Source organism: Nuphar pumila, chromosome 2, assembly GCF_984573655.1.
Source record: "Nuphar pumila chromosome 2, dmNupPumi1.hap1.1, whole genome shotgun sequence".
Taxonomy (NCBI): domain Eukaryota; kingdom Viridiplantae; phylum Streptophyta; class Magnoliopsida; order Nymphaeales; family Nymphaeaceae; genus Nuphar; species Nuphar pumila.
The window spans coordinates 43,834,237-43,861,466 of NC_143250.1; the positions used below are offsets into that span (position 1 = coordinate 43,834,237).

General features: G+C 35.0%; 1 long non-coding RNA gene across 1 annotated transcript in view; it reads right to left on the bottom strand.

Moving 5' to 3' along the window:
- The window catches only part of LOC149845364 (uncharacterized), an 87,754-nt gene extending 61,017 nt beyond the window's left edge, over positions 1-26,737 (bottom strand). The window contains exon 1 of the long non-coding RNA XR_016430435.1: positions 26,468-26,737. This is a non-coding gene — a long non-coding RNA (uncharacterized LOC149845364). The remainder of the gene's footprint in view (positions 1-26,467) is intronic.
- Between the last annotated feature and the right edge of the window lie 493 nt (positions 26,738-27,230).

The following is a 27,230-nucleotide window of genomic DNA, read 5'->3' on the forward strand; positions in this document are numbered from 1 at the left end:
TATTGTAAGAAATAGACTTTTTACATAAAATATGTATTACCTAAAATATTACAACGACTAGTGTACCCTCTATTCTACTTTTATGGAAAAAGGTATTCTCGAATTTATCTAAAAGATATTTTTTGAAATGACATAACATTTCACATTTCAAAAAGTTACAATTCCAAAAATGTAACGACTACTTTTTAAAAGCTATATAAACACACTCAAATAAACTATTCAAATAATGGAATGGAATAGACGTGTGAGCTTACAACGAGAAAAATTTCTATTCGATATTTGAAAAGAGAGCCTTGAAAAAGAAAGAGAAAAAGGGAAGAAAGAAAAGAGAAAAAATCAAGTCCAGCTCTTTGACAAAGAGTATCCTCTGATTGACAAACAGAACATTCTGAAAATCCTTCATTCGTGCATTCATATCATTTTGAAGGTTCTATAGGAAGTATTGTAACTCTGTTATTCACTGTATTCCTTCTTTGTTGAAAGAAGTAGACCTCTGTGAAAGAGGGTGTTGCCCTTCTCTGTTGAGAGAAGAAGACCTCTTGGGAAGAGGGTGTGCCCCTTCTCTATTGAGAGAAGAAGACCTCTGGGGAAGAGGGTGTTGTACTATTTATCCGGTGACTCGGATGTTATAGTGGAAAGCTCAAGTGGTTTGCTTGGGGACTGGATGTAGGTCTGGATACTGACCGAACCAGTATAAATTCTGTGTTTTATGTGTTGTGCCTTATTGCTTAATTATTTTATTTTATAGATCATTATCATATTTCACTATTCACCCCCCCTCTAGTGGAATTTCATTTGGTATCAGAGCAGGTTTGCTGGTTTCGACGTAACAAGTCTTCCAGCACAAATGGCATCTACCTCTTATGCTCGTGATATTGAAGGTCAACACGCATCTCTTCCTCCTTTCTTCAATGGCTCCAACTATGGATATTGGAAGTGCAGAATGACTATCTTTCTCAAATCCATAGACTTTGCTGTATGGAAAATTGTTGAGCATCCATACACATCTCCATCCGCAGACTATAACTTATGGACTGATGAAGAAAAGAAAATGGCAAACCTAAATGCAAAGGCTATGAATGCCTTATATTGTGCCATTGATCAGAATGAATTCAACAGAATATCTATATGTGAATCTGCATATGACATTTGGCATTCTTTGGAGGTTATTCATGAAGGAACCAACAAAGTAAAAGAAGCCAAAATCTCATCTCTTGTTAGAAAATATGAGTTGTTCAAAATGAACAAAGATGAACCCATCACAGAGATGTTTACCAGATTCACCAACATCACCAATGATCTGAAATCTCTGGGTGTAACATATTCTCAGACTGAAAAGGTGAAGAAAATCTTGAGATCTCTCACAACTGATTGGGAGAAAAAGACTACTGCTATTGAAGAAGCTCAAGATTTATCTAAGCTTACATTGGACGACTTAATAGGCAATCTTATGGCCTATGAAGTCCACATGAAAGAAAGAAGGGAAGAAGAGCAACCAGTAAAGAAAACTCTAGCTTTCCCAGCCCTATCTGAGAATGAAGACTGAGATAAAGAATCAGAAATTGCGCTACTTACCAGAAAATTCCAGCGCTTCATGAGAAGGAACCGGCTTCCAAACAGGCACAAGGAAAGAAAAGATCTTAAAGAAGATCCCATGTGCTTTCAGTGTAATAAGTCAGGCCACTTAAAACGTGACTGTTCCCTTCTCAAAAGAAAGTCCAAAGCTAAGGAACCAAAAAAGAGGTTCTTCAAGAAAAAGGCTCTGCATGCTCAATGGGATGATTCAGAACCATCCACTAGTGAAGAGTCAAGTGATGATGAAGCCGAAACTGCAAATATGTGCTTCATGGCAAACAAAAGTTCGGTAAGTGAAATCTCTGATTTTTCCTTTGAAGAACTTCTAGATGCGTTTCAAGAACTATTTGAAGAATCTAGAAAATTGAGTTTCAAAAATAAAGTTTTAAAATCTGAAAATTTAAAGCTTTCCCAAGAGAATGAAAAACTCAGCAGTGAAAATTCTGAGTTGAAAAAGAAAAATCTTATGCTTATGTCTGAAATTTCTTCTACTAGCTCCAAAACTAAAAATATGCAAGTAGAAATTTCAGAGCTAAAAAGTAAAACTGAGAACCTCATGAAAACGGTTTTCAAGTTTACTAAAGGTAAAGAGAACTTGGATAAACTCTTATCCTCTCAGAAGGTCTCTTTTTACAAGAATGGTATTGGCTATTCTCATTTCAAAAAACCCTCTTGTATGAATCAAAAGACTACGTTTGTGAAAAGTTCATCTGAACCAAATAAGGAGTATTATAATGATAATCTTTTTAACTCCTCTAAAGAGATAGACAAACCCAAATCCAAATGGATATGGGTTCCAAAGTCTAACAAAAAAGGACCCGATTGGGTACCAAAAAGGAGATTTACGTAATATTTTGCAGGCTCCAAAGAAGAAGAACAGATGGATACTAGATAGTGGATGTTCAAAGCACATGACAGGACATCCAGACCTTTTTGTTGTTCTTCATCATAAAGAAGGAGGAACCGTCACCTTTGGAGACAACAACAAAGGTTTGATAATTGGTATTGGAAATATTGGTAACATAGATAAACCTCTTATCAAAGATGTTCTCCTTGTTAAAGGCTTAAAACATAACCTACTAAGTATCAATCAAATGTGTGACACAGGTTATAATGTTAGCTTTAATCATGATGCATGCCTCATAGCTGACACCAATGAAAACATCATTTTAAAAGGTATAAGAAAGAATAATATATATGAACTATACCTAGAAAACATCTCAGAACATTGCCTCATAGCTAATAATGACACTCAACATCTATGGCACATGAGAATGGGCCATGTCAATTCTAAATACATGTCTAAACTAGCTAAAGACAAGTTAATACGTGGGTTACCCAACATATCTTTCAAAAAGGATTATTTTTGTGATGCATGTCAATTAGGAAAATTGTCAAAATCTTCTTTCAAATCAAAAAATGTCATTTCAAGTAAAAGACCTTTAGAGCTTCTCCACCTGGACCTTTTTGGTCCTTCTAGGGTAGCTAGCCTTAATCATAATAGATATGCTTTTGTCATTGTAGATGATTACTCAAGATTTACTTGGGTAATATTTTTGAAAAACAAAAGTGAGACGTTTTGTCAGTTTGAAATCTTATATAAAAAATTACAAAACGAAAAATCTTGTTCTATTGTTAAAATCCGTAGTGACCATGGAGGAGAATTTGAAAATGAACTCTTTGAAAATTTTTGTAACTTGCATGGTATTTCTCATAACTTTGCCTTTCCTAGAGCTGCACCTCAAAATGGTGTAGTAGAAAGAAAGAATAGAACCTTTCAGGAATCTGCCAGGACTATGCTCCAACACAATAATCTTGCAAAATCTTTTTGGGCAGAAGCTGTTAATATTGCATGCTACATAACAAATAGAGTTCTCATTAGACCCTTATTAAATAAAACTCCCTATGAACTATTCTATGACAGAACTCCAAGAATAGACTATTTCAAAGTCTTTGGATGTAAATGCTTTATCCTAAACACAAAAGATAGCCTGGATAAGTTTGATGCTAAATCTGTTGAAGGCATATTCTTAGGATATTCAAGTCATAGTAAAGCATACAGAGTTTTCAATAAGAGTCATAATACTATTGAAGAATCTATGCATGTTAGTTTTTTTTTTGAATCTATTGATCAATCTGTTCATACACAAACTAATGATGATGATGTTGAAAGTACAGATTTACTTTTAGATAACACAGCTAAGTCTAATGAAGATGATCAGCAAAGAACCTTTGTCGATATCAAAGATCATCCTCAAAAGCAGATTTTGGGAGATCTAACCAAGGGGGTTCAAACTAGAGCTCAGCTAGAACGAATTGCAAACATGGCATTCATTTCTCAACTTGAACCAAAGAAGATTGATGAAGCCATCATTGATGAGTTCTGGATGCTAGCCATGACTGAAGAACTGAATCAATTCCAAAGAAATGACGTTTGGGATCTTGTACCTAGACCAAAGGATCATCCAATCATTGGGACAAGATGGATCTTCAGAAACAAGCTAGACGAAACAGGTAATGTTATAAGAAACAAGGCCAGACTAGTAGCTCAAGGATACAACCAGGAGGAAGGTATTGATTTTGATGAAACATTTGCTCCTGTTGCTAGACTTGAATCTATTAGAATACTCTTAGCATATGCAAGCTATATGGATTTCAAATTATATCAAATGGATGTTAAAAGTGCTTTCTTAAATGGTTTTATAAATGAAGAAGTTTATGTAAAACAACCTCCAGGATTTGAAAATGAAAAATACCCAGATCGTGTTTTTAAACTCAAACGTGCTTTATATGGTTTAAAACAAGCACCTCGTGCTTGGTATGATAGGCTTAAAACTTTTTTATTAAAAATTGGTTTTTCTGTTGGCAAAGCAGACTCTACATTATTTGTTAAAATAGTGAATAATCATACCCTAATTGTTCAAATATATGTCGACGACATCATCTTTGGATCTTCTAACAGCACTCTTTGTGAAGATTTTTCTAAGTCCATGCAGAAGGAATTCGAAATGAGTATGATGGGAGAACTCACCTACTTTCTTGGACTGCATATCAAGCAAACCAAGGATGGAGTTTTCATCAATCAATCTAAGTATGCTCGTGAACTTCTGAAGAGGTTCAACATGAACTCAACTGCTTCAAAATCTACTCCTATGAGCACTACTACTGTGTTGGACAAAGATGAAGATGGTAAGTCTGTTGATACAAAGGTATACCGAGGTATGATAGGATCACTTCTTTATTTAACTGCTAGCCGTCCAGATATAATGTTTAGTGTTTGCTTGTGTGCTAGATTTCAGTCAAATCCAAAAGAATCACATCTTAAAGCTGTAAAAAGAATAATGAGATATTTAAAAGACACAGTTGATTTTGGATTATTCTATTCAAAATCCTCTACATTTGATCTAATCTCATACAGCGATGCTGACTTTGCTGGAAGTAAATCTGACAGAAAAAGCACAAGTGGAACATGTCACATGCTAGGGCACTCACTAGTATCATGGTTCAGTAAGAAACAAAACTGTGTATCCTTATCAACTACTGAAGCCGAATACATTGCTGCTAGCCTAGCCTGTACACAAGTCATCTGGATGAAACAAACTTTGAAAGATTTTGGTTTAAAATTCGAAAATACAACTATTTTATGTGATAACACAAGTGCTATAAACCTTTTCAAAAATCCTGTTTTACATTCTCGAACTAAACACATTCAAATTAGACATCACTTCCTAAGAGAACAAGTCTTAAATAGTATAATTAAACTAGAATTTATACCCACCAATAAACAACTAGCAGACATCTTTACTAAACCTTTAAAAAATGAAGATTTTATAAGAATAAGAAGAGAACTAGGAATATGTAAATTGAATGATATATAAAACTTAAGTTCACTCGAGTTCATAATATTTACAAAATTCATCTTAATAAGGATACTAAAAGAACCTTAAAAATTTAATAATCGTATCTTTCTTTTACATTTTTTAAATAGAATCACTTCTAAGGGTCTCGAATACCACATACTGCCTTAAAAGTTGAAACTTTATGTCAAAGTACATTTTTGTCATATCATCTTTTACATGACTTTCACAATTATTGTCTCTCATAACTTGACTTTCTCTTTACTATATAGTTACTTTAGTTACCTTTCTCTCACACATACGATTTGAATCTCCATTCATTACTTTGACTTCTTTACTATTCTCCTAAAGAAACTATGAACTCCTTCAATCGAATTCCTCCAAAAACCTTGTTCCTCAAACTAAAACTTCTATGAATAACAACACATTCTTTATGTCACCTTTCAAGTACACATTAATAATCACACTTTGTCCTATCCTCCTCCACGCATACCCATGAGTACTACCTTCTTTAATTACAAGTAATTATGACACTCTTTCATATCACTCATCTCATAACATCCTTTCATCACCTTTTGTCCTCTTGTAAAAACCCCTCATACGAATAATACTCTTCTACACTTCAACTCATGCACTATATTTTAATAACTCCCACTTGTTTCTTGTTTTAGTAGGCCATCATTTCTCACTTTCTCTCTCTCTCTCTCTTCACGAATACTCTCCATAAAGTAAAAATATCTTATAAAAGGATATTTGTTTTTATTAGGCCATTATTTCACCTCTCTTTAAAAACCATAGAACAATTCACTCTTTTGGCTTTATCACACATCAAGCCACTCCATACATGACACAAACTCACAACTCGATAAAACTCTCACATAACAATTCTTTCTTACATAAAAGAATAATTCAAAACCATGTTCTCCTTGACTTCTTCTCAAATATAATACACTTTCCTCCAAACTTGATTTGATTTGTCATTCACAAGCCTCTTAACTTACTTCTCACGGATTTCCTTATTTGACTAAAATCTAAAAATCACCCACTTCCAATGTCATTCATTTCATATCAACAATTATTTTCTTCTTTCTATTTAATCAATTGGTTCATCTCTCACCATTCCATTCGAAATTCTCTATTCTCATACAAACTCTCTTTCGTTTCAAGCTCCATTCTCTCCCAGTGCTTTATTTTCAAGACATTCGATAATGGCTTCCTCCTCCACCAATGTGATCACCTCCGCAGATCTACGTTACCCAGACCTTATTCACCACTTTCAGTACATTAGCACCTTGCCAATTCAAACTGGCAAACTAGTAAACTTCGACGCTTTCACATCCCTTGACCTTCATACCTCTCTTCAAGATTTTGTTCCCATCTTAGGAACAACTAACTCCATGACCTACTATCCTCATCTCATCAAAATTTTCTATACCAACCTCTCTGTAGACCGTGACCACACCACCATTACATCCATGGTACATGGAAAACTCATCTCCTTCAATATCTCTCAACTAGGCTGCATTCTAAACCTTTCTTCCTATGGCATTGAGCTTCCTAACATAGTTCTGATAGATCGAACTGTGTTTAAGAAAGTCCTTCTCTCCACTCGCTGCACCCATTTCCCATGGCATACGAGCAATCTGAAACCTCATGCTCTAATACTCTCACACATCCTCTCATCCAACGTCTTTCCAAAGTTTCCTTCCAAGGGTTTCGTGGCAAACGAAATCTCCCTTCTCCTATATGCAATCTTCTGCAACTTCCCCATCAACTGGTCCAGTATCATTTTCAATAACATGATCAATTTTCGGACCTTCCACTCTCTTCCTTTCGGGTACTTCATCACCCATATCCTTCAGCACTTCCAGGTGCCTCTCCACCAAGACATCATTCACTGGTCTGATCATGCATTCGATGACTCATACCTCCCTGAGGAAGGGTCCCCTCGAGATCACTCTGACGATGAAAGCACCAGTGAAGCTGATCCCCCAGCAAGCTCTGACCACGACATCTTCTCTACCCTCGTCGACATCCAAAATACACAGGCTCTACTTCTCAGGAATCAAGCCTCTCTTCAACAGGCCTTTGACTCCTTGACAATGGGCCAAGATTCAAGTCGCCGCCGCCGCAAGCTCAATCCCACTGACTCTGACTAAAACTCTTTGTCAATGATAAACTCATTTTTTTTACTTTTGGACTGTAATATTTGGTCTGTAATAACTCTTTTACTCTGATCCCTTCATTTTTGTCCATGACAAAGGGGGAGAAAACCTGTCTCCATTATTGGAGAAATACTCTTCTTTAAAACATTTTTCAAATTTTTTATCATATTATTATTTCTATGCATAATGTCTTTTTGACAGGGGGAGCATATTTTGTCATCATAAAAAAGGGGGAGAATGTTGAGAAATTCGGTTTTGATGTCACATAATATGATACACTGTCTCATTTGATTTTATATGATATGATAATATGTCATCTTGAAAAATGTTATATTATGACTGAATATGTTTTGCCTTAAATCTAACGAGTATTTGATGCAAGGATATCTCACCCAATAAGGATGGAAACTTCCTGTTCAAGTACAACTATGGTGCAATCATACTCCTTGAAGAAAAAGCTTGATGAGCCATGCATTCCTAAAGTTCAAATGAAGAGATCGGCTATCTCAAGTTGAAGACTTTTTTTTTCTTTAGAGTCATATGTAACAGAACCTTCAGGAACTTGCATATTGCATATTACATACTCATTCATAAACACTATATCATAAAAGTATACAATAGTTTCAAAAAGCTTCTTTTTGAAAACCAATAATTGTACCTTCTTACAACCTTTTATGAAAAAGATATTTTGTCATATAATAATTGTACCTTACACTATATACAAGACAACATGAAAAGGAATATAGGAAAAAGACAAAAACATAAAATCGGCTACATGGAGAAAACAAATATAATATGTTTTTGAAAAGACTCTAGAAATATTTTTAATATAAGAAGAAGACAAAAACATAAAATCGACTACAAAAGAAAAACAAATAAAATATGTTTTAACAAGACTTTAGTTATCTTCTTTAAAGAAATATTTTTTAATATAAGAAGAAGACAAAAACATAAATCGGCTACACAAAAGAAAAACAAATAAAATATGTTTTTGAAAGGACTCTAGTTACTTTTTTCATAACCATAGAATGTCGACTTACTTGAAGTCATCATTCTCTTTACAAAGCATTAAATGCCTCCTGTAACAAATCCTTGTTAATATCCTTCTCAAAGAATGTCGACCTTCTTTTGGTCCTCATTCTCTCTGGAGACTTTGAAATACACAACATAAAGAAAACACTTGACATGACTATGTACAAATAAATATCTCAAAGCACTCATTGTACTTACACTCATTTAAAGCAAAGAAGTACTAATGTACCTCAAATCATTAATTAGAATAAAGACAAAACTACAACCCAACGTTCAATGTACTATTGTAAGAAATAGACTTTTTACATAAAATATGTATTACCTAAAATATTACAACGACTAGTGTACCCTCTATTCTACTTTTATGGAAAAAGGTATTCTCGAATTTATCTAAAAGATATTTTTTGAAATGACATAACATTTCACATTTCAAAAAGTTACATTTCCAAAAATGTAACGACTACTTTTTAAAAGCTATATAAACACACTCAAATAAACTATTCAAATAATGGAATGGAATAGACGTGTGAGCTTACAACGAGAAAAATTTCTATTCGATATTTGAAAAGAGAGCCTTGAAAAAGAAAGAGAAAAAGGGAAGAAAGAAAAGAGAAAAAGTCAAGTCCAGCTCTTTGACAAAGAGTATCCTCTGAGTGACAAACAGAACATTCTGAGAATCCTTCATTCGTGCATTCATATCATTTTGAAGGTTCTATAGGAAGTATTGTAACTCTGTTATTCACTGTATTCCTTCTTTGTTGAAAGAAGTAGACCTCTGTGAAAGAGGGTGTTGCCCTTCTCTGTTGAGAGAAGAAGACCTCTTGGGAAGAGGGTGTGCCCCTTCTCTATTGAGAGAAGAAGACCTCTGGGGAAGAGGGTGTTGTACTATTTATCCGGTGACTCGGATGTTATAGTGGAAAGCTCAAGTGGTTTGCTTGGGGACTGGATGTAGGTCTGGATACTGACCGAACCAGTATAAATTCTGTGTTTTATGTGTTGTGCCTTATTGCTTAATTATTTTATTTTATAGATCATTATCATATTTCACTATTCACCCCCCTCTAGTGGAATTTCATTAAGTTCGAGGGATACTTTGTATATGGTGCCCTAAGGTCGTTTGGCTTGGGAGTCACTGACTCAAAGCTCGTTACACGGGTCTCGAAAACTGGAAATTTGATATAGTGCTCAATAAAAGAAAAGAAAAGAAAATGTGTGAAAAATTGAAAATCAAAAAAAAGAAAAGAGCGAAAAAGAGAAAAGTTTACTGCTTAGAAGCAAATATTGAGAAAACCTGTGCAGAACACATATGAGTGAGGATAAGTAAATAATAACATGTATGTGTGTGAATTTCTGAGACTGAAACATAAATGATTATGCTATTTAGAATAGTGAAAGGAAATATTTTATTCTGTGGTGGCAGGTAAAATACTCTAATCATGTTTTGATAATGTAATGGCATGAAATATTTGTGAAAATAAACTCCTTAATTGCCTAATGCTTTGTGTTTTAAAATTTTTATGCATACATGACATAGATATTTGTGGGTAGCATCACTGCAAACCCTCACGATACCTTACTCGTCCACTGAGGTAACCCAGGGGTTGAAAGGGCTTGTTGCATATGCTAAATTCAACTGTGATTCCTACGAAAGTGAGTTAGGTTTTTATTGTGTCTAGTTTAGTATTTTTGTTTTTGCTTCAGTTTGCTCGAGGACTAGCAAACGATAAGCATGGGGGTATTTGATCATGCATAATATTTGCATTTTAATAATCATTATTTATGCATGATCCATGTTAAAATTACTATAAAAACTCATTTTTATCGTTAGTTTTGAGAAACCGCATTGGATTGAATTTTATCAGAAAATCAGGTTTTTCAAAGCTTTCCCAGCAGTTTTAGTGTTTTTATTAGATTTAGATTTTTTTAATTGTAGTTAAATTAGTTTAGGCTTGTATTAGCTAAAATTTAATTGGTTCAGTAAGTTTTGATTTTTATAAAAACATATTTTTCATAAGAGACCTTGTTTTGGAAATCAGCAAAAATCTTCGGTCTCTTTTTGAAAAGCCTGTTTTAACTTAATTAGATCATTATAAACTCATCTTTTCCAGCCATGGAGGCTGTTTTTCCAGCAGCCTTCTTGCTTCCCCTCCTTCTTGCCTCCCTCTTCTCTCTCTCCCTTGCTTCTCCTCTCTCTTTTACTGATTTCTTTCTCTTCTTGTTCTCCTCTTCTTCTTCTTGTTCCTCTTTTAATTCAAGCTTCAAACCCTTTCGTCATTGGCAACCTCTTCTTCTTCATCGGGGCAGTATGGATGCAGCTGGACTCACCATCTTCTTCTCTCAACCCATCCGTCAGAGGCGAGCTGTTCGGTGAGTCTCTTCTCTCCCATCTCTTTTAAGGTTTTGCATATAGATAAAATTAGAGTATTTTATTGATTGTTTAAAAATATTTTTCTAGCATCGTATTCAGTAACTTTTATTTCATCTAGAGTAGTTGATTCATGATTCGTGCATAGTAGATTAGGCGTGCATTGCATAAAAAAAGAGAACTTTTTATTTAAGTCGTAGATAGTGATATTGTTTTTCGCAGTTAGGTTATTTCATTAACTTCTTGGTGCACGTTGTTGCAATGAAACTTGTGGGAAAGGAGTATCAAATCTATCATCATTGACAAATCTGATCGTCTTGTGATAGCAACGCGAAACTAGGTCGGATCATGATCATACTTGAATAAGCATAGCAGGGTGTCTCTTTCTTGCTTTTCATTTTCGCATTAGCCAAGTGTTGTGGAGCTGCACGTCCAAGAATCATATTTTTTGTTTTACCAGATTTAATACCACAACTAACTTGATTCAGTTATTGAAGTGCAGAATAGCCTGATTATCAGATCACGTTTTTGCTACATTCGGATTTGCTTTGTTTGCACGCAAGATAGTTCAAATCAGATTAGAGTCGGTTCAGAAATTTATAAAACCGACTAGAATCTGATTTGCCTAATTCAGCAGAATCACGGTCGTTGAGTAGATGTAATTTCTTTGATTGCTGGATGCACGACTGAATTGAAGCACTACCAGATCACGCATCATCATATATTTACCCGTGACCAGTCCACATGTGTTGACGTTACTCATGCATATGGTTGACATTGGTAAAAGTTTTTTTTAACAACAAGTGTGCACCAATTAACCAGTTTAGCATAGTTTAAATGTGTCAATAATTTTAGTATCCTAGTTGGTAATTAGTCTTTGATGAGGCAGTTAGTTAATGATTTAAAAACAAAAAAAAGTCAATAGTTTAGATCAGAAATATTTTTTTTTGCCTTGTGTATTCGGTTAGTGTGACTTCGATTTTTTTAGTACGTAAGTAGTCAAATAGATAAGTCTACTCTTGCTTTTTGGGTTAATTAGATTAGACTAGAAGTTATTTTACTACCTTAGGTTAGCATGTTGATTTAACGTTAGGTTGTTACTTTTATTTTTGACACTTAATTAGAGTTGTTTTGACCTATTTTGTAGTTAGGAAGTTACCATCGTTAGTTTGTTACATTGATTATTTTCTTGATTGTTAATTAGTTTTGCTATTTTGTGATTTAGTACTTTAGTTTGTCACATGTTAGTTCTTAGTTTGTTAAAGTTTGTTAGAGTTAATTTCTTGATTTTGCTTAATTAAATTATTAGATTTTAGTAGTGCATCTTTTTGTGGTTCTGTTTGTTTTGTGTTTTGTGTTTTGTGTTTTGTGTTTTGCAGGGAAGCGTTGGAATGTGCAGTAGAGCCCTTTTCGTGCCATCAAAGTACCTCAGAGGTTCCCTCAAGCCCCCAGAAGTGCCCTCAGGAAGCCCTTTAGCAAACCATACAAAAGTGTTCAACCTAAGTACCTAAAGGGTACACAGAGGGAAGGATAAAGGGAAACAAATCAATTCAAAAGGACACAAGCACTGAAGCATTTTCTTTTCTTTTTAGATTAGGGCTTTATTTCTGATATTTATTTATTTAATTAGGTTTGTAATAAAATCATTTATTTATTTTGTTTAAGCCCTCTGCATAGGGCCATACTCCCTTAGTTATCTTATTTAATTTATTTTTTATTCATCAAGGCAATAAAGAGTAGTGTAGATTGTGTGTTTGAATACGAAGTATTTTTCGTTCCCTGAGATCGACCCGGACTCCACCACTTGTGTGAGCGGTTTTTATATTTTTGGTGTCTGGCTTTCACTTAGATTTTATCAAAAATATTGTTTTAAAAAGTGTTTTCATAAAACTCACACCAGTATAACGAAGATAACAAAGACTTACAGGAAGAGGAAGACTTACCGATCTGATATGAATCTGATAAATGTTGATCTCATGGCCATTCCCAAGGGACCGTGAGTATGATTTTAAAACTGAATAACGTATTTTCAAGGTGAATCAAATATTGATTCTCACAGCAAATTAAAGCAGACAGAATTCTCAATGAGATTGAACCAGAGGCATTACAATGTTATCGTTGGGTATTAGCTCTTGACACGTTAAATTCCCACCGCTGTTGTTAGTCATAAATGACCATCTGTGGATTGGTGTCGATGCAAAACAAAAAGGAAGCGAAGATGCAGAGAAAAAAAATGATGGTCTATTGAATCTAAAAGAAGAAGGAAAAATGCAGATCTCAGTAGAATAGAAGAATAAACGTTAAAATACATATAGATCCTTACATAAACTGAAGAAATTCAATAAAATGAATCGCAGAGCAGAAGAAAATGAATTTCGTAATTAGGAAATTCCTTTTGCTGTTGCACAAGAGGTATTGATTGTGCTATAAGCAACCCAATTGCAACTCGATGGTGCGTTTAATGGGGAAAATAGAAAATTTAAAAATAAAACAGAGAAAATAAATGAAAATAGTAAAACAAATACGAAGATGAAACTGAAGTCTGAATGGATCGACGATGCCATTGTGAGGCATCGTCGATCATCAGCATATAAGGAAAGCAGTTCAATCAGAAATCTAAGATCTATAAAAATAAACACTAGAAATCAAAATGCAGATTAGGAATGGCATAGAGAAATTGAAAACAGAAGAAATTCGATTCTGAATATATGTTAAACTTCAAAGAGATCCAAAGAAGAAAAAGAAAGATGGGATTCCTTACCTTAGTTTTGCAGAAACTCTAAAGGAGAAAGGAGGATTTTCTTTGTTTTTGCAGAGTTTTGCGTGGTTGCTTGGAGCTTTGGAGGTTGAAAGCGACTCTGGTTCAGCCGATTGGGAGGAAGGCCGAAAAGAAAGGGAATAGAGGAGATCGAAAGGAAGGTAGATGTTGGGGTGAAGAAGCGGTGAGTTTAGGGTTCCCACGCGTGATTCCTTTAAAGGGGGAGAAGGAGGTTTGAGAAGGGGAGCAACGGTTAAGAATCGAGGGTGGAAATGAAGGGGAGATGATCGACGATGGTTGTGGAGAGGTGCGATGGGGAAGAGGGTTTCAGAAGGTTCGTGAAGGGAAGCCGAGAGAGTGATAGAGAAGAGAGAAAGGGTTTTGGAAGAAAGAGGAGGGTTTCCTGCGAAGCTTTGTTTGTAAAAAAAAAAATGATTTTCCAAAAAGAGCCTCCTTCAAAAAGGATTTTTCATAAAATAGTTTTTCAATTGAGGTTTTTAGCAAAAAGGGATTTTAAAAAGTTAGTGAAGCTACTTTTTTTCTCAATTTTTTTTGAAGATAATCCGAAAATGTGCGGGTTTTAGCAATCGGGATTCACATGAATTATTTGAAGTAATTTTATAAAAAATTTGTTTTGAAATTGTATGATTCTTTGAGAAATGAGGTCTTCGGAAACCATTGGTTTAAATTTGAAAATTAGGATTCCAGAATGGATCCGGGTCCGATTTGGATCAGAAATTGGGTCTAGCATAAAAATTGAGTTTGGATTCCAGCGAGTCCGAGGAATGAATGGAATTTTGGTTGAAAATTGACCCGATTGTTCAGAAGGCGGAGGTCAGGGGCAAAGAAGGAATTTTTGGGTTTTTTGGAAAATTTGAGGTGTTCACAGATGCCCCTCTTTGCTGCTAAGCCGGTTGTAAGCCGAGCTTAGCGACAAAGAAGACACACCAAATTTTCTTAAAAAAATGCCCCAGTCAGAATGTATGAACTGGGTGTGGAAGAATTTTGCTTTGAAAAGCTTTATTTTTCAGGTTTTATACCTCATCCTGAAAGGTTTTTTTGGGAAAAAATGAGATCCTCGAGAAGAAAGTAATTTGGACAGAAGAAAATGAGGAAATCGGAATGGGACTTTGGGATGAATATCCCGAAATGGTAAAAAGGAGAGATTTTTGAAAGAAGTCTCAAGGTTGAGACAAAGATAAGAATTTTTGAAAAGACTCAAGTTTAGCCCTTAACATAGATGGGACATTTTTGAAAAATACCTCGTGAGACGAGGTTCAGGTATAATTCCTATTTGAATGGATATACAAAGCATGGATTTCTTGATGGGGAAAACCATGATGGGACTGGGAGAAATATCTCACCAGAATGAAGCAATTCTCTTTGAAAAATACAAACAATGCTAGGTTGAATCAAAATAGATATTGAGCATTTATTTCATTTTTGGATAACTAGAAAATTTTGCCAATAAGATGACATTGCAATTAATTCCATATGCTTGAAAATGTGCACGTATATGCGAAAGATATTTCCTCTTTTTACCTAGAGTATTTCTTCCAAAATGAAGTTAACTTCCTGAATTCTGGAGTCAGATTCAAATTTTAAAGCTGTTGAGTTTCTTCAATGAAGTTATCTATTTCCTTGATATGAATAGAGAAGAAATACTCTTAATTTCATAAAAGCAAGCAGTGAAAAGATATTGATGAAAGGATTTCGCATAAGAAAAGATGATTCCTGGCAATTTTGACAGTTTGATATCCTGAGGCTTTTTCCATAATGATCTTTTTAGCACTCTTTTTGAGACATTAAACTTTCTTAGGTTTCAGGGGGAAGTTTATTACATCATCCTTCATTCTGGAGATGTCCTGGTTTTTCTCTTTTTCTTCGGGGAAGGGTACGTCACAAACTCCTTTATCTTGAAGATGCTCCGATCCTTCTTTTTCTCAGGAATTATAGGGGTGATATTGGCTTGTTGGTAAAAATCTCTAGATGATAGCGGCAATCAAATATCTTTTAGGGTTTGTCGAGAGGTTCAACGCAGTCGCCTTCATCTTGACGGTGATCTGAACGTTCCCTGGAAGGATCCATCACAAACTCTTTCATCTCGAAGATGATCCAAATCTTCTTTGGCCCCGGGGGTCGAACTCGCATATTCGTCTTCATTTTGACGACAATTGAGAGATCCCCTTTGTGGATATTTGATTGAAGCTTAAATGAATGAATGAGGAGATATTGATTGAGTGGATTTTTTTTATCGCTCAGGATATTTCCACTGCCTGATTGCCAGAAAATTGTCTTTAAACATGCGTCATAGCTATGATCAATATCGATTTGCTTCTGGCTTTTCAACATCATTGAATATTTCTTTCGCTAATCATACCAAGGATATTTCTTACATCCTCTTGGTTGACCAACAGAGAGAAGATTTGAATTTTACTCTTTTTTGCAAAAAGCTTCACCCTTTTGAAAAGAATACTAGAGGTAATCTGAGGTGATTCTTTCATGCAATAAAATATTAGAATCAACACATTTTTAACAGATTGGCAAAGTTTTTGAGAATCCTTTGTGAAAAAATCACTCAATATAGATTTTGACAGGACTTCGGGCTGAAGAATTTTGATTCTTTGGCAATTTTGATCAGTAAAACTGGATTTTGCAAGATCGACTTAAAAAATGAGGTTAAGTAAAGAATTTTGGAAAAGGACTTTGGTAAAAAGATTTTGATAAAGGAATTTTTGGTAAAAAGATTTTGGTAAAGGATTTTGGTAAAGGATCAGTGTTAAACTGGAATTTGAAGGATGAATTTGAGAAAAATTGGAATTTTGGAAGATCAATTTTGAGAAGATTGGGATTTTTGAAGGACCAAGGTACATATTGGAATTTTGAAGAACTGAAGTTTGAAGGATCAATTTGGAGAAAATTGGAATCTTTGAGGGAGCAATGTAAAACTAGCATTTTGAAGGACCAATTTGAAAAAATTGGAATTTTGAAGGACCAATGTAAACATTGGAATTTTGAAGGACCAGTGTAAGATTGGAAAAAAAAAAATTGAAGGACCAATTTGAGAAAATTGGAATTTTGAAGGACCAATGTAAACATTGGAATTTTGAAGGACCAATGTAAAAACTGGAATTTGAAGGACCAACTTGTGAAAATTGGAATTTTTGAAGGACCAGTGTAAAAACTGGAATTTGAAGGACCAACTTGTGAAAATTGGAATTTTTGAAGGACCAATGTAAACATTGGAATTTTGAAGGACCAGTGTAAAACTGGAATTTTGAAGGACCAATTTGAGCAATTGGAATTTGGAAGGACCAATGTAAACATTGGAATTTTGAAGGACCAGTGTAAAACTGGAATATTGAAGGACCAATTTGAGCAATTGGAATTTGGAAGGACTAATGAAAACATTAGAATTTTGAAGGACCAGTGTAAAACTGGAATTTTGAAGGACAAATTTGAGCAATTGGAATTTGAAAGGACCAATGTAAACATTGGAATTTTGAAGGACCAGTGTAAAACTGGAATTTTGAAGGACCAGTGTAAAACTGGAATTTGGAAGGACCAATGAAAACATTGAAATTTTGAAGGACCAGTGTAAAACTGGAATTTTGAAGGACCAATTTAAGCAATTGGAATTTGGAAGGACCAATGTAAACATTGGAATTTTGAAGGATCAGTGTAAAACTGGAACTTTTAAGGACCAATTTGAGCAAATTGGAATTTTGAAGGACCAATGTAAACATTGGAATTTTGAAGGACCAGTGTAAAACTGGAATTTTGAAGGACCAATTTGAGAAATTGGAATTTAGAAGGATTTTGATGGAGGACCAGTGTTAGACTAGATTTGGAAGGACCAATGTGAGAATTGGATTTGATGAAGGACCAAGGTTAGACCGGATTTGTTAGGACCAATGTGATAATTGGATTTTGGTGAAGGACCAGTGTGAGACTGGATTTGGAAGGACCAATGTGAGAATTGGATTTTAATGAAAGACCAGTGTGAGACTGGATTTGGAAGGACTAATGTGAGAATTGGATTTTGATGAAGGACCAGTGTGAGATTGGATTTGGAAGGACCATTATAGAAGGTTGCGCTGCTTTTATGAATGGTTTCAAGATTATCTCTTATCCTGAATGGGAAACTCAGGTTTATTCCTTAACCTGAAGGGGAATGAAGGAATTTTAAAGAGAATAGACCTGAATTCGAATATTCAAGAAGATGGAATATATAAAGGGGAAAACCTGAGTCGGAACCCGGATCTTCAAGATAAAAAATAGAGTTTGAACACTTGAATTTTCGAAGCAACGATTGGTTCCAACACGAGCATTAGATCCAAAAGGAAGTTCGAGTCAAAACCCGAAACTTCAAACGAAAGATAAAAGAGAAAACCCGAGTCGGAACTCGGATCTTCAAGATAAAAGAGAAAATTGAGTTTGAAAACTCGAATTTTCGATGCAACGATTGGTTGCAACACTAGCATTCGATCCAAAAAGAAGTCTGAGTCGGAACTCGGAACCTCAAACAAAAGAATAAAGGGGGAAAACCCGAGTCGGAACTCGGATCTTCAAGATAATGGATAAAAGGGAAAATCGAGTTTGAAAACTCGAATTTTCGAAGCAACGATTGGTTCCAATACGAGCATTGCATCCAAAAGAAAGTCTGAGTCGGAACTCGAAACTTCAAACAAAAAGATAAAAGGAAGACCCGAGTCGGAACCCGAATCTTTAAAAAGAAAAGATAAAAGATAAAAGAAAACGATCGGTCCAATGCGAGCATTAGGACCAAAGGAAAGCCCGAGTCGGAACTCGAAACTTCAAAAGAAAAGATAAAAGGAAGACCCAAGTCGAAACCCGAATCTTTAAAAGATAAAAGATAAAAGATAAAAGAAAACGATTGGTCCAATTAGAACCAAAGGGAAGCCCGAGTCGGAACTCAAAACTTCAAAAGAGAAGATAAAAGGAAGACCCGAGTCGGAACCCGAATCTTTTAAAAGGAAAAGATAAAAGAAAACCATTGGTCCGATGCGAGCATAAGAACCAAAAGGAAGCCCGAGTCAGAACTCAAAACTTCAAAACAGAGGATAAAAGGAAGACCTGAGTCGGAACCCGAATCTTTAAAAGGAAAAGATAAAAAGAAAATTAAGAATGAATGAAAATTAAAAAAATTATGGAAGATGATTCAGGTTTATCCCTTAACCTGAAAGGGAACTAGAATAGATTGACAAATTTAACAAAATTGATAAAAAGGTTGATAAAGAATTTAAAAGAATTGATAACAAAATGATAAAGAATCAATAAAATTGATAAAGAATAAGGATTAATAAAGAATTGACAAAGAATGACGAAGATCTAGTAAAAATTGGTAAAATTTAGTGAAAAAATTGAGGATACTTGGAAGATGATGAGAGACTTTAGGAGTATCCCTTATTCTGAAGGAAAAAGGACCTCGTAGGACGAGGTTCAGGTTTATCCCTTAACCTGAGTGGGAAATTCAGGTTTATCCCTTAACCTGAGTGGGAAAAAAAGAAGGAAAAAGGAATACCTCGTGGGAAAGAGGCATCAGGTTTATCCTTTAACCTGAAAGGGTAACTAAAATAAGAATGACAAGAAGAATTAAAAAAATGGATAAAAAATCAATAAGATTGATAAAATTGATAAAGATAAATAAAACTGATAAAGATTGATAAACGAAAAAAAGTTGAGAAAAAGAGTTTGTTTGATCCTGCCTGCATCTGAGATCTTTAAAATGAGATGAGAATGTTTATGAGAAAATCATTTTTGAAAAGAGAATCAACCGTGAGGTTGATTTCAAAGAATGATCAACACGAGAGCTGATCTTTGAAGAAGAATCAACACAAGGGTTGATCTTTGAGGAGAGATCATCATGTGGGTCGATTCTTTGAAAATAGTGGTTAAAAATTGATTTTAGAAAGGAGGATCAATGCGCTGGTTGATTTTGAAAAAGGTTGGACCAAAGTTTTGAACTTTTGGTGATCATGACGGAGACTTTGCAGAAATTTTTCAGATTTTTATGATTTTTGAAAAACCCTCATAGGTAATATCATTTCTCTCATGGATGATGTCGGGATTGCTCCTTAAGAATTTGATGGTAAAAGAATATTTTGAAGTTGTAAATGAAATTTTAACACTAAAAGAAATAAGAATCAAAGATAAGAAGGAGATTGACATTTCATTTATCAACAAAACTCATAACAAAAACTAAAAATATTTACAAGTATCTTAATCAAAAGCTCACAAAAGACTCAGGCTGACTTGCCCTTACAAGATGGTTTGGTAAAGGAGATGGAGGAAAGCAAAAGGACTCTAGCATTGTCAGTTTTTTGAATGGTCTTGGAAAGGCTTGGTCATGACGGTGGGCTGCTCTTCATCTTCATCCTCTATCAAAAGGTTTTTATCAATGCAATCATGGATGATGTTCTTTAGGACGAAGCAGTGCTCGGTATCGTGCCCCACTGCTTGGTGAAACTTGCAGAATTTGTCCTTCCATTTTCTCAGGGAGACCGGAGGATCAACAACTCTCGGAAGTTTAATCATATCTTTGCTTAACATGTACTCCAAAACTTGCTCGAGGGACTGTTCAAGAGCAGTGAATTGGTGGTCATAACCCCAACTTTCATGTTTTATTTTCTCCCTCTGCTTGGCTGGAACTGGCTTGTCATTCTGTTTGAAGGGTTTATCTCGCTGATCGGTCTGCTTGTTCTTGTTGTCCTTGCTGCTACTGCCCCCAGAGTTAGCTGAGAAGGTATAATTTGCCTTCTTTTTGAGGTCTTGACCGCTCTTGATGAGAGTGATGCCCTCATAATTTCCATTGTCCATCCTCATCTTGAGCCACTCAGCTCGTTCAATAAGCTCTATGAATGATTTTGATGGGTAAGTGGAAATAAGGCTCCTGAGAGGTTGAGAGAAATTGTTCAGAATGACCTGGAGCGCATGCTCTTCTGAAGTGGGGGTTCTCATCTTGTTGCAGGTATCTCTCCACTTCCGAATGAAGTCTACGGCCTTCTCCTTATCTTCTTGTTTCAGGTTGTATAAGTGATTGAGGGTTGGCAGTGCCTCAGTGTTGAACATGAACCGTTCTATAAACAGATTAACAACTTTATCAAAATTTTGTAGCTCAACGGGGTTGATATGCTCTGCGTACCATTTTGTTGCTACGCCTTCTAAACTACGAGGAAAGAACAAAAAGAGGGCCCGATTGTCTTCACTGAATCTGGCATATTTTGCGAAAAATATTGCAAGATGAGCCTTTGGGTTGCCGGACCCATCGAACTTAATAAACTTTTGGGGGAGATCTTTCAGGCTGTTGTCCCCATCTAGACCGAGGTAGAAATCTTGTCTGGTATATACCTTATTTCCCTTATCTCGAATATGCAGATCTTTGACCATCTTTGTCAATACTTGAATTGAATCTTCTGTCGGGACCCCATCTTTAGGGTTCTTGACTGAATCAGGTTCTTCTGTCACCTTCTTGGGCTGTCGCAGATGTTTTGGGACGAATACAAACTGCTCTTCTTCGGAATCCTCTCCTGTTGATTCTGAACCCTCTGAGGTGCTGTCTTGTTGAATTTTCTTCTTGTTGATCCTGACATGTTTCTTTACTGGCTTTCTCTTGATTTTATTTTTAGAGGATGTTTTCTTTGAACCTGCCTCAGCTTGTTCAGACATCATTTTTGCCATCATCTTTTGAAAGATCTTATACATCGCCGGGTCAACATCATCTTTCTCTGAATCATATTTTCGGGACAACCTGGAAGAGTTCATTTCTTCCACTTCGCTGCCATTGTGCTGCTGAGCTGCCCTTCTTCCTGCTCTTGTTTGAACCATGATGAAATGTTGATGCTTTCTGTAGAATAAAGAAAGGATTAAAACTCGATGAGTTTTTTGGGAAAAAGAGACGATGAAGAAGATTTTTAAAAGGTTCTGAGAAGAGATCTCTTTGATAAAAAGGGATCTTGGATGGGAAGATAGAATTTAAAAAGACATATTTTTGAAAAATTGATGACAAGACCTGAATATTTTGAAAAAGCAGGCAGGATCAGTAGAATTGAATAAATTAGAAAAAGGAAAAAGAAAAATACGCCTGGACTTTGAAAGATAGAGAATGTCCAGGGTTTAAGAATTTTATGAAAGAATAAAGAAATGAGAAATATACAATTCTGATTTTGAGAAAATAAAAGAATTTTTGTGAAATAAACATCCAGGGTTTTGAAAAATAAAAATTTTCAAGATAATATCTACAAAAGAATCAATTTATACAAGCAATGATGCACAAAATAGCACTCTCTAGAAGCTGACTCTAAATGCAATATTTGAAAAGGCTCGTAGGACCTTAATCCTAACTCTAAGGTTTAGATCATCTGATTCCAATCAAGATATGCCAATATACTCAAGTCAAAGCTCGAAGTACGTGGCATAGAAGTATTTCTCCAGTTCTAAGGTAATGGCTTCCCAACATCCTTGAGCATCTACCGATATACCTCAGAATATGGCCCTTAGGTACGTGGTAGGGGGGCACGAACCCAAATAAGTGGCCCAATTGTGAGGCTTTCTCCCGAACTATAGTTCAGTGAGACAACCCAACAACATGAAGACCAGGATAATATAGGCAGGGAGGTTTTCAAAAACATGCTCAACATGAAAAAAATCAGATGTCTCTAATGCAAGTCCAAAAGAGATAGATTTAAAATAAAGAGAAGCATACACTTGCATACATGGTTTACATTCAATCCCTAGAATTGAGGAGAGTTGTATTTCAGACCTAAGTCTAATGTGAACATGGAATAATCTCCTTAATATGGTCCTACCAAACCATACTTAAATCCTATATGCAATGATGTCAGCTTAGGACAGAGTCTAGGCTGCTAAGTTTTTCATGAAAATGAAGCTGACATTTGTTACAATAAAGACTTAGATAATATCAAAGCAAAGCAAAAGCATAAATCCAACCGGACGAAGACGAGTCTCATCTCAGTCGCCAAAACTGTGATCATCGCAAAAAATTTTCCTCTCATTCCTCTTTTCTTTTCTCATTGCCTTTCTAACCTCTATTCCCCTCTTTTGAAGGAGAATGAAAGATAGAAAAGAAGAGAGAATGAGAAAAGGAAGAAGAGAGAGGAACTCTTTTGTGAGGTCTCACTTGACCTTAATTTTTTAAAATGTTTAAGAAAATAACTCACCTCCGTTTTTGAAATATTTTCGGGAAAATCGGGAGACGGGATTCACTCGTCGGTACGAGGTTCGACCGTTCCTAACACCTTTACCAGAGGTAATCGAACCAAGGGTCGAATTTATGCCTCTTTGCTTTGCTAAAAGATTATCTAAGAATTTATTCTAAGTCTAAATGCACAAAGAATCATGCTTGTGCAAATGCAAAGATGCATGCTCTTTTGAGAAGATGATTTAGAAATTTTCAAGTGATTTTGAAATTTATGAAGAATATGATGAAGAGATGGGTTTTGAAAGTTGAAGACAGGCTTGGAGAAGTTAGATTTTCAAACTTTAGGATTTAGAATAGATCTTGGGTTTTGAAATAATCATAGATTGAGATGAACCTGAATTTGAAGAAGGGAGTTTAAGAAATAAGAGTTGAAAGTTGAATATGGACTTCAAAATGGATCTAGAATTGAGAGTCAAGATGGAATTTGAGGATAGAGTGAAACTCTATATTAAAAATTTTGAAATCAGAATAAAAGATGGAAGAAATCTAGATGGGATTTGGAATTTAAAATTGGGTGTGAGATCTGGAATCCATGACGAAATTGGATCTGAAATCTAAAACCTGAGATGGAATTGGTTCTAGAATTTAAGATGGGATTTTAAAGAAATAGAATTATATCTAAAATTTAGAGTCCTAGATAGAGTTGAATCCAATGTCTGGAATCCATAATGGAGTTGAATCTGGAGTCTAGGACACTAAAGGGAATTGGATCTGAAGTCTGGAATCTAAAATAAAAGTTGAATTCTGAATCAAATATGAAATTAGAAGATGGATCTGGACCTAGGGCATCTAGATGGGTTTTGAGAATAGAATTAGTTTTCGATAACTCGGATGAAACCTGGAATTGGATCTGTGAGATCTAAGTTATCTTTTGAAATTTTGAAAGGAAGGACAGAGAATAAAACTTTGAATTAGGCCATGAATCTGAAAAATTGCAAAGTTAAATTGATCTTTTGGTTTTGATCTGAAATGTTGAATCAAATTTGAATTCGAATTCTGAAGATGAATTTGGAATTTCAAAGTTGAAGTGAACTTTGAAATTCGATTTGAATGAGAAATTGAATTTTTAAATGTAAAAAAATGAACTTGAAATTTCAAAGTCAAATTGGACTTTGAAATTGAAAATTGAATTTAAAAATGAGATAAAATTGAGAAAAAAAAATTGAATTTATAAATGAGAATTGATTTAAGAAATGAAGAAGGTATTTGAAGAATTATCATAAGAATATTGAAAATATGATATAGTTCTATCCTAAATGATGAAATGAAAGAATTTGAAATCTGGTTTTTGAAAAGGATATTCAATTCTTTAAATGAATGGAAATAAGATTGAAGACATAATACATTCCTGACTATGGTCATTGAATGTATTATATAATAATCTATATTTAAATTCATATGAAGAATAAAACACATTTCAGTGCCTTTATAGAGTTTAAAATGAAATTAGCTCTCAATATATCCTGACTATGGCCATTGATATATGTTTTGAGTTAATTTTAAGTTAAACTCTCATAAAAGAGAAAAATATTTAGAAAAATCTAATGATTTTTTAAAAGCAATCCGGTGTGGATCCAGTGTTATTCCATAAAAGATAAAAATCCTAAGCATTGTCCACATTTTGACTATGGCCATCAATGTGGGTCATTTGCTTAGAATTAATTACCTCTTATTAGAATGGTGCACGTGCCATTTGTGTTCCCATTCGTGAATTTTTGGAATAAAGGGTAAAATGATATGCGAACAAGTAATTTATGATATTTATAACTCTCATTCATTCTAATCTAGAACTGGAAATGTAAGGTTTGCATTAATATCAAGCTATTTACCAGAATGAAATTGAGATTCACGTTCTTAATTTAAGAAGGAAAATAGCCTAATTCCTGCAAAATGTAAGTTAACACAAAGTAAAAGATGCATATAAAAAGAGGTTTGTAAGATATAATCTTGAATTTATAAGGCAAATGCTAGAAGATTTGTACTCATGTCAATGATGAAATATATATACGTAGGAGGAAATGAATATATATTATGCTAATGAAAACCCACATATAGGAAAAACATATTCACAACTTAAAAATAGAAATCCATGGATATCTGCCTAAACATATGTACATGTTTAATGAAGGATTATCCACATATTGCCTAAACATAATTTTCATATGAAACGACTTTCAGTGAAAAGTGGATTGTCTATCACTTTGCAAAGCAATGAGTAGTGGCTGTGTTTGAAATGGGAGTGAAGATGACCTTGTACCTACTGCTGTAAGCACGATGATGTTGCTGCAAATAGTATTGTAGCAGGGTGCTGAGCATTGGTGGTGTATAGGGAATCGCAACAGTGTTTACCACTGTTGTGAGCATACATGGGGTGTTGAGAATGGGTGGCGTAGATGGAGTGTGCTAAAGATAGCAGTGAATGTATGACAGTGGGTAATGTGTTACGAGGTCCCTATGACAGCAGTGAACTAGTTGGGGGTTTTGCACCATGGTGCTTTACTTGATATTACATACCAAACATTAAGGAACGATCAGTCTTGAGACAACAGTTATAATTTCAGTATCTGTTACTGAACCTACTAGAGAATTTCCAGTTTGTTTGACATGAGTGACAACTACACTATGTTGGGGTTGACAGGTGAAAAGATGAAGACAGTGAAAACGGCTTTACCTGGCATCCAGACAGCAGACCGAAAAGATTTTACAATAGCAACACCACTAGATTTCCTTTTCCCGATTTATGCTTCTGTTCCACTCTCTCTCCTATTGTTTCTAGCAACAACGTACATCATGCACAAAGCTCAGGTTTCCACCTGCATGTTATAGTATATTGCTGCAACACAAACTATAAGAAGACATCATGTAACCACTCTAGAGCTATTCCAAAGGTGGTAGCTTATCCTGTACCACAAATCCTATTTTATTTTCATAGCCACATCCACTTGTAAAACAGAAACAATGTGATCAGAGCTTCCACTAGACATGATCCATTATAAATCTACCCAATAATATCTCATCTTTAACTGAATGAATGACATGACCAGTTATTGTACTGAAACTCAGGTGTTTGCTTTAAGAAGTGGTTGTGGTATTTAATGCTCTAAGCATGACATTCTAGATTTTGATGGACAAATTCAGAGGGGATACGCTTGAACGTCGAAGAGACACAAAAGGCAACTGTTAGAGCACGCAGAATAACTTGACAGAAAATCAGGAAAAGCAATAAATTGAGATGGGCAAAGGAAATTCAGCAGTCAAATTTCGATATAAACAGCAAATAGAGCAATTCTGAGCACTACATACTATATATTGGTTGATGAAACACAAGCTTCTTAAACTACAAAAAAGCAAGCAGCTTGGCTTAGAAGCACACTATCATTAGCGAACTAAAGACACCATTTTAAGACCAAGAAAAAAAAAATCCTGCAACCTTTTAATCATGAACCTAGGGAGCCATGGGAGAGGTGTACTTACAGGAAGTTAGCAGGAAGGACATATTTTGCGTTTTCAAGGAACTAGGCTCCCTTTCATGCTTACACAATATCCCCTCATACATTAAGAGGAAGGCTTCTGCGAATGGTTGTATCTCAGCATCTAAGGAAGGGTCACCCTCGAAGATGGCAATTATCAGTGAGCCAAGAGAATAAATTGTTAACAAGAAGCTTCCAGTGCTTCTCCAGTACAACAGTATAAAAAAAAAATATTTCTTCACTTCGTGTTTGGTTTCTGAAAAGCACTTTGAGATTTTACCTATATAACCAAACAATATCAAGTCAAATTTTAGCAGTAGAATAGAACCATACATAATTTTACAGTAAATTAGAAAAAACCAATCAGAAGTGGAAGAGGCACATAGATGCTATAATTAATCAGTTGATGTGTTCACGAGTATAAATCTCAAACTCCATTTCATAGTCTGCTGGCTGGTGAGAGAGAGAAAGAAAAATTATTATAGTCATGCTGCTGAGATGCTTTATACTAGAGACTACTACAATAGGTGCTGAATCGGAATAACGCAATGATGTAAATATGGAGGTGGATGATGACTGTTGTGCATCAGACGAGATTTTAACAGAGGCTTCATGAGGGTATATGCACGCTGAAATGGAGCATTGGAAATGGACTTAATCCATCTCCAATCATTCTAAACCAAAACCTATATACGACATCATGCCATCTAATGCTAACAAGTTATTTCAGAACTGCTGTAATGCTCATGAATTCCTGCAAAAACTCC